Genomic DNA, 17,516 nt, shown 5'->3' on the forward strand with positions numbered 1-17,516 from the left:
ACTGCAAAGGCAGTCCTAAAGGGAAAATACATAGCCATCCAAGCCTCAATCAAATGAGAATAGAAAAATCTAAAATGCAGTTTTTATATTCTCACCTCAAGAAGCTGGAACAGCAACAGAAGAACAGGCCTAATCCAAGCACGAGAAAGCAGTTGATCAAGATTAGAGCAGAGATCAATGAATTAGAAACCAGGAGCACAGTGGAGCAGATCAACAGAACTAGAAGCTGGTTCTTTGAAAGAATAAATAAGATAGATAAGCTACCGGTAAGGCTTATCCAAAAGAATAGAGAAAGGACCCAAATTAATAAAATTATGAATGAAAAGGGAGAGGTCACAACCAACACCAATGAAATAGGAAGGATCATTAGAAACTTTTATCAACAGCTTTATGCCAATAAATTAAACAACCTGGAAGAGATGGATGCCTTCCTGGAAACCTATAAACTACCAAGACTGAAACAGGAAGAAATTGATTTTTTAAACAGACCAATTAATTATGAAGAGAATGAAGCAGTGATTAAAAACCTTCTGAAAGGGGTGCCAGGGTGGCACAGCGGTTAAGCGTCTGCCTTCGGCTCAGGGCGTGATCCTCGCGTTACGGGATCGAGCCCCACATCAGGCTCCTCCGCTGTGAGCTTGCTTCTTCCTCTCCCACTCCCCCTGCTTGTGTTCCCTCTCTCGCTGGCGGTCTCTATCCTGTCGAATAAATAAATAAAATCTTTAAAAAAAAAAAAAAACCTTCTGAAAAACAAGACTCCAGGGCCTGATGGATTCCCCGGGGAATTCTACCACACATTCAAAGAAGAAATAATACCTATTCTTCTGAAGCTGTTTCAAAAAATAGAAACAAAAGGAAAACTACGAAACTCATTCTATGAGGCCAATATTACCTTGATCCCCAAACCAGGCAAACACCCCATCAAAAAGGAGAATTACAGACTGATTTCCCTCATGAATATGGACGCCAAAATTCTCAACAAGATCCTGGCTAATAGGATCCAACAGTACATTAAAAGGATTATCCATCATGACCATCCCTGGGATGCAAGGGTAGTTCAACTTTTGCAAATCTATCAGTGTGACAGATCATATCAGCAAGAAAAAGCCAGAAATCATATGATCCTCTCAATAGATGCAGAAAAAGTATTTGACAAAATACAGCATCCTTTCCTGATTAAAACCCTTCAGAGTGTAGGGATAAAGGGTACATTCCTCAATCTCATAAAAACCATCTATGAAAAGCCTACAGCAAATATCATTCTCAATGGGAAAAGCTGGAAGCCTTTCCCTTAAGATCAGGAACACGACAAGGATGCCCACTCTTGCCATTATTATTCAACATAGTACTAGAAGTCCTTGCAACAGCAATCAGACAACAAAAAGGGATCAAAGGTATTCAAATCGGCAAAGAAGAAGTCAAACTGTCTCTCTTCGCAGATGACATGATACTCTATATGGAAAACCCAAAAGAATCCACCCCTAAACTATTAGAAGTTATAGAGCAATTCAGTAATGTGGCGGGATACCAATCAATGCTCAGGAATCAGTTGCATTTCTATACACGAACAATGAGACTGAAGAAAGAGAAATTAGGGAATCCATCCCATTTACAAAAGCACCAAAAATCATACGTCGCCTTGGAATTAACTTAACCAGAGACGTAAAGGAACTATATTCTAGAAACTACAAATCACTCTTGAAAGACCAATATTGAAGAAGACACAAAAAGATGGAAAAATATTCCATGCTCATGGATTGGAAGAATTAACATAGTTAAAATGTCTATGCTACCCAGAGCAATCTACACTTTCAATGCTATCCCGATCAAAATACCAATGACAATTTTCAAAGAACTGGAACAAACAGCCCTTAAATTTATGTGGAAGCAGAAAAGGCCACGAATTGCCAAGGAAGTGTTGAAAAGGAAAAACAAAGCTGGGGGCATCACAATGCCAGATTTCAAACTATACTAAAAAGCTGTGATCATAAGGACAGCGTGGTACTGGCACAAAAACAGACACATAGACCAATGGAACAGAATAGAGAACTCAGAAATGGACCCTCGGCTCTTTGACCAACTAATCTTTGATAAAGCAGGAAAAAACATCCAGTGGAAAAAAGACAGTCTCTTCAATAAATGGTGCTGGGAAAATTGGACAGCTACATGCAAAAGAATGAAACTTGACCACTCTCTCACACCACACACAAAAATAAACTCCAAATGGATGAAAGACCTCGATGTGAGACAGGAATCCATCAAAATCCTAGAGGAGAACATAGGCAGCAACCTCTTTGACATCGGCCACAGCAACTTTTTTCATGACACATCTCCAAAGACAAGAGAAACAAAAGAAAAAATGAACTTGTGGGACTTCATCAAGATAAAAAGCTTCTTCACAGCCAAGGAAACAGTCAAAAAAACTAAGAGGCAGCCCACAGAATGGGAGAAGATATTCACAAGTGACACTACAGATAAAAGACTGGTATCCAAGATCTACAAAGAACTTCTCAAACTCAATACACCAAGAAACAAATAAATCATAAAATGGGCAGAAGATATGAACAGACACTTTTCCAATGATGACATACAAATGGCTAACAGACACATGAAAAAATGTTCAAAATCATTAGCCATCGGGGAAATTCAAATCAAAACCACATTGAGATACCACCTTACACCAGTTAGAATGGCAAAAATTGACAAGGCAGGAAACAACAATTGTTGGAGAGGATGTGGAGAAAGGGGATCCCTCTTACATTGTTGGTGGGAATGCAAGTTGGTACAGCCACTCTGGAAAACAGTGTGGAGATCCCTTAAAAAGTTAAAAATTGAGCTACCCTATGATCCAGCCATTGCACGACTGGGTATTTACCCCAAAGATACAGACGTAGTGAAGAGAAGGGCCATATGCACCCCAATGTTCATAGCAGCTGTCCACAATAGCTAAATCGTGGAAGGAGCCGAGATGCCCTTCAACAGATGACTGGATTAAGAAGTTGTGGTCCATATATACAATGGAATATTACTCAGCCATCAAAAAGAACGATTTCTCAACATTTGCTGCAAATGGACGGCACTGGAGGAGATAATGCTAAGTGAGATAAGTCAAGCAGAGAAAGACAATTATCATATGATTTCTCTCATCTATGGAAAATAAGAAGTAGGAAGATCAGTAGGGGAAGAAAGGGATAAAGAAAGGGGGGTAATCAGAAGGGGGAATGGAGCATGAGAGACTATGGCCTCTGAGAAAGAAACTGAGGGCTTCAGAGGGGAGGGGGGGTGGGGGAATGGGACAGACTGGTGATGGGTAGTAAGGAGGGCATGTATTGCATGGTGCACTGGATGTTATATGAAACTAATGAATCATGGAACTTTACATCACAAACCAGGGATGTACTGTATGGTGACTAACATAATATAATAAAAAATATTATAATAATAATTTAAAAAAAGGATGGCTACTATCAAAAACAAAAGCAAGTGTTGGCGAGGATGTGGAGAAATTGGAACCCTTGTGTACTCTTTGTGGGAATGTAAAATGGCGCAGCTTCTGTGGGAAACAGTATGGTGCTTCTTCCCAAATTCAAATATAGAATTATTATTTGATAAACAATTCCTCTTCTGGGCATATATCCAGAAGAACTGAAAGCAGGGACTCAAATAGATATTTGTACACCCATTTTCATAGCAGCATTATTCACAACAGCCAAAAGGTGGAAATTACCCAAATATCTATCAATGGGTGAATGGATAAACAAAATGTGGTATATAGTGGAATATTATATGGCCTTTAAAAAGAATGAAATTCTGGTACATGCTACAGCGTAGATGAACCTTGAAGCCATTATGCTAAGTGAAATAAACCAGACACAAAAGGACCAATGTTGTGTGATTCCACTAATATGAGGTTCCTAGAGTAGTCAAATTCATAGACACAGAAAGTAAAACAGTGGCTACCAGGGGCTGGGAGGGAGGGTGAAATAATGAATTATTGATGGGTACAGAGTTACAGAACAGAGAATGAAAAAGTTCTGAAAGTGGATAGTTGTGATGATTGCACAACAATGTGAATGTACTTCATGTCACCAAAATCTAATACTTAAAATGTTTAAAATGCTTGATTTTATGTATATTTTATCACAATAAATTTTTAAAAATAAAAAAAATTCTCAATTCTGTATTCCTCCAATTCTCAGAATCTGATAACTGAAAAGTACAGTCTGTATTTAAGCAATATAGTTGAAAATAACATATTTTTAAAGGTATGTGACTTTTTTTTTTTAAGATTTATTTATTTATTTATTTATTTATTTATTTATTTATTTATTTATTTATTTATTTATTTATTTGACAGAGAGAGAGATTGCCAGTGAGAGAGGGAACACAAGCAGGGGGAGTGGGAGAGGAAGAAACAGGCTTCCCGTGGAGGAGCCTGACGTGGGGCTTGATCCCAGAACTCCGGGATCACGCCCTGAGCCAAAGGCAGACACTTAACGACTGAGCCACCCAGGTGCCCCTAAAGGTATGTGACTCTTATGTAACAAAAACCCATGAGAAATATTTAAAATACCTTGTTAACCAAATGCTGTAAATCTGTACTTTCTGAGCCAAAAAATTATTTCATCTGAAACCTTTTAACATATAAAATGAGATCATCTCATATCACTGTAGGTTGAATAAATTAGTTGTTTCTTTAGCCTGTGATGTTTTTTGGTTCCAAAAGAGAAAACTGCTTTTTTGAAATTAAGGATGCTAGTTCTGTGATTTCCATTAAGAAAGTATTAAAAGAAAAGTATGGGATCCAACCTACCCAGACTGGCTCCAGCTCCCAGGTTTCTCTAGAACTGCTGGCATTTGAGGAGGGTAAGCCAGACCTATGCTAATTAGTCCCAGTGGATGATAGGGCCTGTGGAGTGGAGACAAGAAGACGGGGTAGTCTCATCCCCTACTTCCTCAGGGTATACTGAAAAAAAAATAAAAATAAAAAAGAAAAAAAAATATACCACCAGTTGGAACTGGTTGAATTCTTCTTCCAGTAAAGGGGTCAAGTATACTGTCCCTTTTCAACCCAAAGCAAAGAGAGCAAGCAAAATTAAAAAGTTGCACATATTTCCTCTTTCTTTCAAACCCTGCCTTCATCTTCTTTATGAGAAGTATTGGAAGTCCAATTTCCCAGCAATTTCAAGCTTCAAAGCACTTGCTTTCATGAAACCCTTCTAGGCCCTGGGAAGGCCCTTGGCAATGGATCATACAGTTAATTTTTCTAAGAAAATTTGCAAAAGAAAGATATATTGTGGTTAAAATAAGTGTACCACTGTGTATTTCTACTCAGAATTCACCTCTTTCACATATCCCGTAGTGAGTGGTGTTGAAGTGGAAGTGAACATTCTGGGGATCCAGTTAGAGAAGTTGGTTGGACAAGCATTTAGTTTTGAGTTTAATGCAATATTATATGGTTCACAATCATATAGTCCACAGTTAAATTACTGCTAGCTGTCCTAGTGTAGGAATGCTCCCAGGAATACTCCTACTACCCTGTGCCAACTCACCAGACACCCTGACAAAGTGTGCAGGGCCAGAGGCTGTAGATCATGACACAAACACACCTGTAGCACCCTTCCCAAGAACTATGTGGGCACTGGAGAAGAAACCAGGATCGGGATGGATGAAACCAAAAACTAGTCAGTGGAAAATCCTTCCAATCATCAAAAATGTAAAACTATAAGCAGATAACTAGGTTCCCATTTTTTTTTTTTTGTAGAAACACAGTAGATGGTGCATTTTATATAGTTTTCAAGGAAACACACAAATGTTTTTCTTATTTGGTGGGGACAAATACAATAAAAAATTTCAGAATTCCTGTGTTTGCAGCAGTACTGTTGTGATTTCTTATTCAAAACAACTACTTTCATACCTAATTTTATATCAGTGATTTTGTATTCTTTTTTAAGAGAGAGCCGCTTAAATGGGATAAGCTCAGGTCTCACAAAAACCTTGATCTGTGCTTGCTAGTGACCCGTTGAACTCTATTAATTCTCACAGTTTCTCAACAAAGCAAACTACTGAAACACACAACAGCAATGGATAAATTTCAAAGGCATGATGCTAAATGAAAGACACACCAGATTAAGGAGGCTACATAATGTGTGATTCCATTTATTTAACATTCTGGAAAAGGCAAAATTAAAGGAACAACAGAGGAATTGTTACTGGGGACTAGAGATGGGAGACTTCTCAGGGGTGATGGAAATGTTGTATATCTTAACTTTGGTTGTTACAGAACCATATTTATTCATCAGTCAAAATTCATAGAACTGTACACAAAAAGGGTTAATTATACTGAACGTAAATTAATCCTCAATCAACCTGACTTTGAAAAAACGATAGAACTAACTTTCATTAAACAATTTGTAACACTTAATGCAATGTCACAGAACTAATAACTAACTGGCAGAGCTGGGATTTAAATCCCAGATTCCACAATTTTAACAGCTACACTACCTTTGTATGAAAAGATGGTGCTTACAGCTTAATGATGTTTCCTTTTTTTTTTTTTCTTAAGATTTATTTATTTATTTGAGAAACAGAGAGAGAGCATGAGCAGGGCAAAGGGAGAGGGAGAGAGAATCTCAAGCTGAGCGCAGAGCCAGATGCTGGGTTCCATCTCAGGACCTTGAGATCATGACCTGAGTCAAAATCAAGAGTCGGACGCTTAACCTACTGACCAACCCAGGTGCCCCAATGACGTTTCCTTCTATTCCTTGATTGCTAAGAGTTTGTTTAAAATCATGAATATGTGTTAGAATTAATGCAATGCTTTTTGTTTTTGCATTTATTGAGATGATCATATGGGATTTCTCCTATAATCTGTTAATGTGGTGAATTATAAAAATAGGCTCGTTAAACTGTTTATATTATCCTTAGGATAAATCCCAGTTGGTCATGATATATTTCTTTTTTAATAACAGTTTTTTTTGGGGGGGTTTAAAATTTTATGTAGACTTTTAAAATAAAATACCTTAATATTTATGCAGACTTTTAAAATCAGATACCCTGATAGTAGGTAAAATGTGTCAATAAAACAAGCAGAGTGTAGTATTCTTTCTATGGGTATGTTTTAACAAATGCTTCAGTTTCTAATGGTTATATGATTATCCAGGTTTTTCTATTTATTTTCAATTCAGTTTTGGTAAGTGAAAATTTTCTGGCGATTTTATCTAACTTTTCAAATTTATTGGGATTGATCATTGTATGTGGCTATGTCCCCTTTTTCTTGTCTTCTGTTTTTAATTTGCACCTTATTTTTTCTTGTTCAACTGTGGAGAGGTCTTTAAAACAAACAAACAAACAAACAAACAACAACCAGGTTTTGTATTTATAGATGTTTTCTGTTGCCATCTTTGATTTCTACTGCACTAATGTTCTTTAGTTTCTTTGGGTTTACTCTATGGGTTTTCTCATCTTTGTGGTTGGATATTTAGCTCACTAAGCTTTCTTTTTTCTGATTTAAGCATTAAGCCTATACATTTTCCCTAAATATAACTTAAGTTGAATACTGTATGTTTTAAAGGTATAGCATTTTCATAATCATTTAATTCTAAATATTTTAAAAGTTTCCATAATGATTTTTCTTTGACTAATGAGTTATTTGGAAGTATATTTTTAAATTTCCAAACAGATTTTTTAGTTATCATTTTTTTGTTATTGTGGTTAGAAAAATGTCTTGCATATCAATTCTTTGATATTTGTTAAGACTTGCTTTCTTTTCTTTTTTTTAAAAGATTTTATTTTTATTTATTTGACAGAGAGAGAGCGAGCAGAAGCAGAGGGAGTGGCAGGCAGCGGGGTAGGGAGAAGCAGGCTCCCCGCCAACCAGGGAGCCTGATGTGGGCTCAATGTGGGGCTCCATCCCAGGACCTTGGGATCACGACCTGAGCCGAAGGCAGATGTTTAATGGCTGAGCCACCCAAGTGCCCCAGACTTGCTTTATTTTCTAGCACAGGGACCAGTGAACTTTTTAGGTACAGACCGTATAGTGAATAGGTATACGGTTTGCAAAGCAATAAGGTCTCTGTCAGTAACTACTCGAACTTTGCTGTTGTGCAAAAGCAGCCCTAGACAATACATAAATGAATGGGCATGGCTGTGTTCTGGTAAACTATTTACAGAAACACATCCTGGCTGAATTTGGTCCATGCGCCAAATTTGGTCCAGGCCCTGACCTAGTACCTTAACAATTAAAAAGTGTTTTAAAGCATTTCTGAATAGAATATATAATTTCTGATTGTTAGGTGCAGAGTTCTACATATGATCAGAGATAAACCCGTTAATTATGTTTTTCAAATATATGTTTTATATGTATATTTTTGTTTTAATTATCAATAATTGACATGTGCATTAACACCTCCCACTCTTATTTTGAATCAGTCCATGTTTTCTAGCAATTCTACCAATTTTTATTTACATATCTCATAGGTATATTAGGTGCAGGCAAGTTTAGAATCATTACAACTTCTTGTTGGCTGAATTATTCCTTTTAGCATTAAGTTGTGACTCAGTTTTTAAAAATGCATCTTGTTTAGTTTAGTTCAATTTCACTTATTTGAGGGGGTGTTCTACATTTCTAGAGGGGTCAGCTGTTCTCTGGGAAATCTAACTACACATGCTGAAAAATAATACTGGAGACACAGCTGTACTTCAACAGTCTAAAGTGTTTTGCTAAAATTACTCATCCCTAAGAGCCAGAATGTTTTATTTGGCTAGGCGAAGTAGGACTGGGAACTATTCTTCAAGAACCTTGTTCCCAGCTCATTAAGGGACTCCCACCAGCATCACTAAGAAAGAACACAATTCCCACATCCAAAGAATACGACCCTATGAAGAGTGAACTCAGTGAAGGCCCTAAAGGCCAAACTGGCAAAGCAGCAGACAGGGAAGGTGAGGGGAGAGGAAGGGAAGGACAAACAGTGAAAGTACATCCAATGAAAGAAGGGGCTCTTAATTCTGACTCCACTTATACTAACGGTGGTCATGTTCCATCCTTTATTGCTTTGTATACTTTTCAAAATAATGACTACAGCCATCACAAGACTAAAAAATAAGGACTTATAATCAAGTAGGTCATGCCAGAAAAGAATTATACCATCTGTAAGTGTATCTCTCATTTACTTTAACTGTTCAGAATGCTACCTCTCCCTTTATCCTTCTCATCTCTGCTTCTCTATTAAAACCTTACCCCATCCTCCAAAATTCAACTCAATTCATCCTCCAGAAGTAGAAACAAGACTATTTTAGGGCTTTAATCTAGCAACTTAAAGTTGCAACTACTTTAACTTAGAAAGGAAAATGTGGAAAAAGGAAAAAGGGGAGAAAAGGAGAACAGGATCTGCAAATGAAGAATTCAGTGATAGGTGGCAGGAGGAGCAGCAAACCTGAGGCCAAGCCTGTTGTGCTCAATTCATGGCACCTGATTGCTTTGAGAGCAGCTGTTCAGAGATGCTTGGGCAGGCTCAACCTGCAGTCTCCTAGCCTTTCCTGGCCACAAAGTCCCAGGTCCAGGTGCAGGGACTGGCCAATTCAAAGTCTTCCACAGGCTTGTGGTGGTTCATCAGGCTTTATGTTTAACCTATGTTTAACCTGGCATATGCTTCTCTAGTTTTGTTTTGTTTTTCCTAGCTACCATCTTTTCCTTTTTTGGCTTCTCAATCTCATATACTGCAAGAAACTAGGCATGATCTACCTTTTCCTTCTCTCAGGCTCTTTTCCTCCTCTCCACAGGATTTGACAAAACAAACGCTTCTAAATGCAAATCTCTGCGAGTTGATTCTATCAGAAGTCTTGTCATTATGAGTTGGAATGGGGAGTGTGGGAGGGGGGGTTCCTTCTCCCCTTTAATTTTGCCATGTCTAGTGGCAACTGCTACGGCTTACTCTACATTCTAATAATGCTCTTATTTTCATAGCTGAAGATGTCCCTAGCAACAGATCCAAACTTTGCTTACAAAATATGCTGCCAATTCCCAAAGAAAACTTTAAAGTTAGTAAATCTAGAATGAGATGCTTGCAAAACTCTGAACTGGAGAAGCTTGATGGGTCCTGAAACTCAAAGAAAAAGTAAAGAAAAAGTACTTTACTTTGAAAGCAAAGTAGCAAGACCAGTAAGATCATTTCAAAAGTGCATAGCTGAAGAAAAAATGTTTCACCTCTTTTTGTGGAGAACTTAAATGCTACAAAATTTCTGTTGCCAGTTTCATGTCAGCAAAACTAAATCTTCAAGTTAGTTAATACTTTTCTTTTTCCCTCCTTCCCTCCTTCAGGCCTTCCCTCCCTTCCTCCCTCCCTTCCTTCCTTCCTTCTAAAAAATGCAGAGTTCCTCAGTAACCACCAGCCCACTCAGATCCACAGGAACCTGACCTTTTGTGTGACCTCTCACACTTAAGCCTGAGCCACAGTAACAGAGAAAGGGACCTTTAACGTAAAAAATCATGGTGCCACAGGACCTGTCCTACCTTTAAGTTACAAAAATGCAGTGAAGATCATGCCGATATCAGAGGACAACTCTGCAGGCGGAACAGCTACCTGGCCGGTTTCTGTCCAACAATAAGGCATTTAAAAAAATCTTATTTTCTTTTTAGATTAAAAAAATAGGTAAGTCAACTTGGGCAAGATGACCTCAACTTCAGTCTTTTGAATGTTAAGAGTTCAGCCTTCTTCCTTTTTAATTTAAACGTTGGTACATTTACATATTTGGGAGTTAGTTTTCAAACTATGAGTAATTTCAACTTAACCTTTTCTGGTCAGCTTTTGCAGTCAGAGTTAGGTAAGTAGAGCCATGGGTGCTGGCAGTAGCATTTTGGGTCTTAATAGAATTATTATGTTTATTGGATGAGCATACTTGATACCTTTGGAAGCACTGTTATATAAATTCTCTGTTCCTGGAATAGAAACTAATAATAATGATAAAAAGTCTTACACAGTCCTTATTTTGTGCAGGACGCTGTTCTAAATGCTCTACGTACATTAACACATTTAATCTGCATATCAATCTTATGAGATGGGTACTGTTATTACAATGTCTTTTACAGAGGTGGAAACTGAGGCACTTGCCCAAGGTTATGAGAGAGCCAGGATCTGGATCTAGGCAGTCCTAATTCAAGGTCCCTTAACCCCTATGCAATACTGCTCCTCTAACTTGAAAAGCAAACTTTACAGCTCTCTGGTGGTACTGGTCTCTAATCAGGATATTGGAATCCATGGGGCTTTGTGCAGAGAGCCCAGCTGAACATAATAATGTATGTTCTTAAATTTGAATACACTCATCTAACCGGAGCAGAAGCTGATGCATGTGAGCAGCTCCCCTTCTCCAAAATAAAACCCAACACCAAAAATACCCAGTTAGTCCAGGTTATCTGTCAGTAACTAATTCTCCCTCACCATCCTTTCTTCTATCCCACATTTGAGCGGGGCAGAAAGTATATCCTGGTTTGCTAGACTATTTCTGGCTTATGCTTTTCATTCCCACATCCCATCTGGTTTGGTATCTGTCTTATTCTTTAATATATTAATATGCATTACTGTTCTCCAAGTGTGAGAATGGAAATGAAGTCACCCTTAGGCTTATTTCACCCCTGAACTCTGCAGCACAACTGTTAACAGCTCCCAGAACAGTACTTTGTGTACACATTTTGGGAAGCGCCAGTGTAGAGGAGTGATGAAAGAGGTCCTAGAAGGCTTACATTCTACTTCCAACTTTTGTGATCTTGGGAAAATCACTTACTTTATGCCAGTTTTCTCATTTGTGGACTGATGAAGTCATAGTGCTGTGATTTATGATTCTCTTCTGGTTCAGGCCAATTTCTATTAAGAATGCTATATACCCTGGACATGTCAAAATTTCCAGAGTGAGGTAGAATGTTGAAGTATAGAGGGATAGGTTAACATTTTAAAAAATATAGGTGAACATGGCCTGTTATATGGGTATGCAAGTTACATCATGTCCCTGAACAGAAATTTCATAAGGAAAAAGCCTATGAGGCTACAGCTAGACCTGCTACCCACTCACCCTTGTTATAAAGTGTGATCCCAAGGAAGAGAATGTTACAATGTAAAAGCACACTGTTTCTGTTAAGACTGCCCTATAGCCTTCAGAGACTTCAACCACCTATTGGATTACTTAATGTATGTCCTTAATGTACATCTTGTGAGTCATTAAAGGTGGGTGTAATGTTCACATGCCCTGCATCAGAATGCTTAACTTTCTTACAAAGCTTTTCAGTGGAAAAAGCCAGAAATTACCTGCCTTTTTGTGTAGGTTAGAACAAGGTACTTTATTTGCATCATCCTTCTAGTTTCCAACTAGAAACCAAGCCTTAGGATATTAACTTATCAACTAATTACCAACTACATGGGAAATATACAGGCTTTATGTTTGGAATGATCTTTAAGAACCATAATTCTGAGGTTTTACATGATAGCATGGGATAAAACTGAGATGTAACAGTCTCATGGAGTGAATAAATAAAAAAGGCTAAAGCAAGACTTGATTTTGTCAATTCTATATTGCCAATTTGGTGAGGTCATCATTAAAAAAATTTTTTTAACACTTTTCCCTGACATAAGAGTAATATATAGTAATTGTGGAAATTTCAGAAAATTTGGTATCATTATAAAAAGATGGCCCCAATAGAACAAAAGATCCATTATTATAATTTTGAAACATTCACTTCTGCCTTTTGTTCTGTCTCTGTGTATATGTATATAGGTGTACACATATGCATACAACTTTCCATATTTGAAATTACATATCTTACATAAGTACTGTACCTTTAATATTATGAGTACTTTCTCATGTCAGTAGTCTTGAAGAACTTTTTTTAAAAAGATTTTATTTATTTATTTGAGAGAGAGAGAGCGAGCATAAGCAGGGGGAATAGTAGGCAGAGAGAGAGAGGGAGAAGCAGGCTCCCTGCTAAGCAGGGAGCCCAATGCAGGGCTCGATCCCAGGACCCTGGGATCATGACCTGAGCTAAAGGTAGATGCTTAACTGACTGTGCCACCCAGGTGCCCCTTGAAAAACATTTTTGTTGCCTTTGTTCACCTATACTCTATTTGTTATTCTATCATTACTTACATTATTTCCAATATTTTGCCTTTGTAATATATTTTAAGATTTTATGTATTTCTTGGATCGGAAGAATTAACATAGTTAAAATGTCTATACTACCCAGAGCAATCTACACTTTCAATGCCATCCCGATCAAAATACCAATGACATTTTTCAAAGAACTGGAACAAACAGCCCTTAAATTTATGTGGAACCAGAAAAGGCCCCGAATCACCAAGGAATTGTGGAAAAGGAAAAACAAAGCTGGGGGCATCACAATGCCGGATTTCAAGCTATACTAAAAAGCTGTGATCATAAAGACAGCATGGTACTGGCACAAAAACAGACGCAAAGACCAATGGAACAGAATAGAGAACCCAGAAATGGACCCTCGGCTCTTTGGGCAACTAATCTTCAACAAAGCAGGAAAAAACATCCAGTGGAAAAAAGTCTCTTCAATAAATGGTACTGGGAAAATTGGACAGCTACATGCAAAAGAATGAAACTTGACCACTCTCTCACACCATACACAAAGATAAACTCCAAATGGATGAAAGACCTCGATGTGAGACAGGAATCCATCAAAATCCTAGAGGAGAACATAGGCAGCAACCTCTTTGACATCGGCCACAGCAACTTTTTTCATGACACATCTCCAAAGACAAGAGAAACAAAAGAAAAAATGAACTTGTGGGACTTCATCAAGATAAAAAGCTTCTTCACAGCCAAGGAAACAATCAAAAAAACTAAGGCAGCCCACAGAATGGGAGAATATATTTGCAAATGACACTACAGATAAAAGACTGGTATCCAAGATCTACAAAGAACTTCTCAAACTCAATACACGAGAAACAAATAATCAAATCAAAAAATGGGCAGGAGATATGAACAGACACTTTTCTAATGAAGACATACAAATGGCTAACAGACACATGAAAAAATGTTCAAAATCATTAGCCATCAAGGAAATTCAAATCAAAACTACATTGAGATACCACCTTACGCCAGTTAGAATGGCAAAAATGGACAAGGCAGGAAACAACAATTGTTGGAGAGGATGTGGAGAAAGGGGATCCCTCTTACATTGTTGGTGGGAATGCAAGTTGGGACAGCCACTCTGGAAACCAGTGTGGAGGTCCCTTAAAAAGTTAAAAATTGAGCTACCCTATGATCCAGCCATTGCACGACTGGGTATTTACCCCAAAGATACAGACGTAGTGAAGAGAAGGGCCATATGCACCCCAATGTTCATAGCAGCTGTCCACAATAGCTAAATTGTGGAAGGAGCCGAGATGCCCTTCAACAGATGACTGGATTAAGAAGATGTGGTCCATATATTCAATGGAATATTACTCCGCTATCAAAAAGAACAATTTCTCAACATTTGTTGCAACATGGATGGGTCTGGAGGAGACAATGCTAAGCGAAATAAGTCAAGCAGAGAAAGACAATTATGATATGATTTCTCTCATTTATGGAACATAAGAAGTAGGAAGATTGGTAGGAGAAGAAAGGGAAGAAGAAAGGGGGGTAAACAGAAGGGGGAATGAAGCATGAGAGACTATGGACTCTGGGAAACAAACTGAGGGCTTCAGAGGGGAGGGGGGTGGGGGAATGGGATAGGCTGGTGATGGGTAGTAAGGAGGGCACATATTGCATGGTGCACTGGGTGTTATATGCTAGTAATGAATCATGGAACTTTACATAAAAAACTAGGGATGTACTGTATGGAGACTAACAAAATATAATAAAAAATTATTATAAAAAAATAAAAAAATAAAAGTAAAAAAGATTTTATGTATTTCTGATTAGATTTTATGTATTACTATTAGATTTCAAAAGGGAAGTTACATTGTAATAAGGTATATATGTTATTTATTTAATTTTTTTTATTATGTTCCATTAGTCAACACATAGCACATCATTAATTTTTGATGTAGTGTTCAATGATTCATTAGTTGCATATAACACCCAGTGCTCATCACAACACATGCCCTCCTTAATTACCATCACCTGGTTATCCTATCCCCCCTTCTTCTATAACCCTCAGTTTGTTTCTGTGAGTCTACAGTCTCTCATGGTTTGTCTCCCTCTCTGTATGTATGTTTTTTAAGGGTCTTAACTGTTTTCCAGAATGTTTTAGGTCAATTTGTAAGTCATCAACATCTATAAACCGCCCCCCTCAAACCTGTTTCATCACACTCCAGCAAGTACTGAATTGTTAAACATTGCCAATAGGTAAAATGCCAATAGGCATTTTAATTTGCATTCATTTGGTTATGACTGAAGGAATATTTTACTCTTTTTATAAGCCATGTAGTATTTCTTATATGAATAGAATATTTTTAACCTTTATTCATTTGTCAAGAAGGGTTTTAATGTTTCCTTATCAATTTGTATGAGTCTTTTAATGTTGAGGTTAAAGTTGTCAGATCTTTTTTTTTATTAATTGAAGTATAGTTAACATACAATATACTAGTCTTAGGTGTGCAACATAGTGATTTGACATTTATATAGATTATGAAATGATCACCATGATTAGTCTAGTTACCATCTGTACCATACGAAGTTATTACAACATTATTGTTTATATTCCCTGTGCTCTACTTTACATCTCTGTGACTTATTTATAACTGGAAGTTTGTACCTGTTAATCCCTTTCAACTATTTCACCCATCCTCCAACCTCTCCTTTCTGGCAACCACCAGTTTGTTCTTTATGAGTCTCTGCATCTATGAGTCTGTTTGTTTGTTTTGTTTTTTAGATTCCAATACAAGTGAAATCATATGGTATTTGTCTCTGCCTTATTTCACTTGACACAATACCCTCTAGGTCCATCTACATAGGCAAGATTGTTTTATGGCTGAATAATACTCCATTATGATTATATATACCACATCTTCTTTACCTATTCACCTATTGATGGACACTTAGGTTCCTTCCATATCTTTTGTAAAAAATGCCGTGACACACATAAGGATGCACGTATCTTTTCAAATTGGTATTTTTGTTCTCTTTGTGTAAATAGCCGGAAGAGGAATGACTGGATCACATGGTAGTTCTATTTTTATTTTTTGAGGAACCTCCATACTGGCTGCACCAATCTCCATAGTGGCTGTGCCAATTTACATTCTCACTAACATTCCTTTCTCTCCACATCCTCACCAACACTAGTTATATCTTGTCTTTTGGATACAAGCCATCTGACAGGTGTGAGATGATGTCTCATTGTGGTTTTGATGTGCACTTCCCTGATTAGTAATGGCAAGCATCCTTTCATGTACCTGTTGGCCATCTGTGTATCTTCTTTGAAAAAATGTCAATTCAAGTCCTCAGCTTATTTTTAAATTGAATTGTTGGCTTTTTGGGTGTATTTTGGTATGAGTTCTTTATATATTTACTGGTTATGTTTTCTTTTAGGAGTTGTATGGTTTCAGGTCTTACACTGATGTTTTTAAACCATTTTAAATTTAATTTTGTATATTCTGTAAGACAGTGGTCTAGTTTGATTCATTCTAGTTTTCCCAATACCATTTGTTAAAGAGACTACCTTTTCTCTATTGTATATTCTTGCCTCTTCTGCCATAGATTAACTGACCATATAATTATGGTTTTATTTCTGGGGTCTCTATTCTGTTCCATGGATTTACATGTCTGTTTTTATGCCAGTACCATACTGTTTTGATTATGATAGCTTTAAAGTATGCTTTGAAATCTGGTAGCATGATACCTCCAGCTTTGTTCTTCATTCTCAGTTTGGCTCTTCAGGGTCTTTTGTTCTAGTTCTGTGAAAAATACTATTGTATTTTGAAAGGGCTTGCACTGAATCCATAGATTGCTCTGTGTAATAAGCATATTTCAACAACATTAATTTTTCTAATCCATGAGCATGGTATTTCTTTTTACTTAGTTGTGTCATCTTTACTTTCTTTCATTAATGTCTTATAGCTTTCAGAGTACCCCTGAAAACTTTCACCTCCTTGGTTAAATTTATTCCTAGTTATTTTTTTTTCTTTTTATGCAATTGTAAACCGAATTGTTTTATTTATTTCTCTTTCTGGTAGTTCATTATTAGTGTATAGAAACACAACAGATTTTTGTATACTGATTTTGAAACCTGCAAAATTTCTAATAGTTTTTTTTTCGTCTGTGTGTGTGTGTGTGTGTGCGTGCGTGTATGTGTGTGTGGAGTGTTTAGGGTTTTCTACATATAGTAACACATCTTCTACCAATGGTGACAGTTTTATTTCTTTCTTACCAAGTTGGATACCTTTTATTTCTCTTTCTTGTTCAACTGTTGTGGCTAGGACTTCCAGTACTATGTTGAATAGAAGTGGTGAGAGTAGGCATCTGTGTCTTGATTCTGATCTTAGAAGAAAGGCTTTCTGCTTCTCACCACTGAGTTTGATTTT

General features: G+C 37.2%; 1 protein-coding gene across 7 annotated transcripts in view; it reads right to left on the reverse strand.

Annotated features, from left to right (window-relative positions):
• Positions 1 to 17,516, reverse strand: part of CMSS1 (cms1 ribosomal small subunit homolog) — a 384,053-nt gene that overhangs the window by 49,311 nt on the left and 317,226 nt on the right. The window contains exon 2 of one of the 7 annotated variants that reach the window (XM_087861698.1): positions 4,814 to 4,966. The exons of the other annotated variants lie outside the window; for them this stretch is intronic. The gene's annotated coding sequence lies outside the window, so the exon portion shown is untranslated. The remainder of the gene's footprint in view (positions 1 to 4,813; positions 4,967 to 17,516) is intronic. 7 annotated transcript variants of the gene reach the window in all.

Source organism: Ursus americanus, chromosome 4, assembly GCF_024610735.1.
Source record: "Ursus americanus isolate L20-20 chromosome 4, mUrsAme1.1.p, whole genome shotgun sequence".
NCBI lineage: Eukaryota > Metazoa > Chordata > Mammalia > Carnivora > Ursidae > Ursus > Ursus americanus.